This window comes from Vigna unguiculata, chromosome 10, assembly GCF_037176805.1.
Source record: "Vigna unguiculata cultivar grain cowpea cultivar isolate G323 ecotype 2 chromosome 10, ASM3717680v1, whole genome shotgun sequence".
Classification (NCBI taxonomy): Eukaryota; Viridiplantae; Streptophyta; class Magnoliopsida; order Fabales; family Fabaceae; genus Vigna; species Vigna unguiculata.
In genome coordinates this window covers 16,778,947-16,780,212 of record NC_140801.1, presented here as the reverse complement: position 1 = coordinate 16,780,212, position 1,266 = coordinate 16,778,947, and the positions used below count along the sequence as shown (strand labels likewise).

The following is a 1,266-nucleotide window of genomic DNA, read 5'->3' as shown; positions in this document are numbered from 1 at the left end:
TTTAAGATTTTTGTTCTGGTACCTACGGTGCTTGTTTTGACTTAAAACTTTTTACCCCCACTTCTAAGACATTGAACTTGATGGGAAAAATAGCTGGAGCATTTGGTATGGTCTGAGTTGAGAGTTTCAAAAAAAATTTGGACTGATTTTTAGTCAAACTTCAGAGGACCATAACTTTTGCTCTAGTTATCAGAATCACTATTATTTTATATGCATTTCGGGTAAAATTTGATTTCCCACCTTGTCGAAATTGGCTTTGCTGGTTTGCAAACTCAAATTCTCCAGAAAATGCCATTTTCTACATTTAAGTAATGTTTTTTGTGATTTTTCTTCATTTTTTAAGATTTTTGTTCTGGTAACTACGGTGCTTGTTTTGACTTAAAACTTTTTACCCCCACTTCTAAGACACTGAACTTCATGGGAAAAATAGCTGGAGCAGTTGGTATGGTCTGAGTTGAGAGTTTCAAAAAAATTTTGGACTGATTTTTAGTCAAACTTCAGAAGACCATAACTTTTCCTCTGGTTATCAGAATCACTATTATTTTATATGCATTTCGGGTGAAATTTGATTTCCCACCTTGTTGGAATTGGCTTTGCTGGTTTGCAAACTCAAATTCTCCAGAAAATGCCATTTTCTACATTTCAGTAATGTTTTTTGTGATTTTTCTTCATTTTTTAAGATTTTTGTCTGGTACCTACGGTGCTTGTTTTGACTTAAAACTTTTTACCCCCACTTCTAAGACATTGAACTTGATGGAAAAAATAGCTGGAGCAGTTGGTATGGTCTGAGTTGAGAGTTTCAAAAAAAATTTGGACTGATTTTTAGTCAAACTTCAGAGGACCATAACTTTTGCTCTAGGTATCAGAATCAGTATTATTTTATATGCATTTCGGGTGGAATTTGATTTCCCTCCTTGGTAAAACTGGCTCTGCCGATTTGCAAACTCAAATTCTTCAGAAAATGCCATTTTCTACATTTCAGCAATATTTTTTGTGATTTTTCTTCATTTTTTCGAGATTTTTGTTCTGGTAGCTACGGTGCTTGTTTTGACTTGAAATTTTTTCCCCCCACTTCTAAGACATTGAACTTGATGGGAAAAATAGCTGGTGCAGTTGGAATGGTCTGAGTTGAGAGTTTCAAAAAAATTTTGGACTGATTTTTAGTCAAACTTCAGAGGACCATAACTTTTGCTCTGGCTATCAGAATCACTATTATTTTATATGCATTTCTGGTGAAATTTGATTTCCCACCTTGACGGAATTGGC

At 34.4% G+C, this 1,266-nt stretch overlaps 1 non-coding gene across 1 annotated transcript in view; it reads right to left on the bottom strand.

Moving 5' to 3' along the window:
* Positions 1–1,139: 1,139 nt before the first annotated feature.
* The window catches only part of LOC146882273 (25S ribosomal RNA), a 3,383-nt gene continuing 3,256 nt past the window's right edge, over positions 1,140–1,266 (bottom strand). The window contains exon 1 of the ribosomal RNA XR_014985694.1: positions 1,140–1,266. This exon is cut by the window's right edge and continues 3,256 nt beyond it. This is a non-coding gene — a ribosomal RNA (25S ribosomal RNA).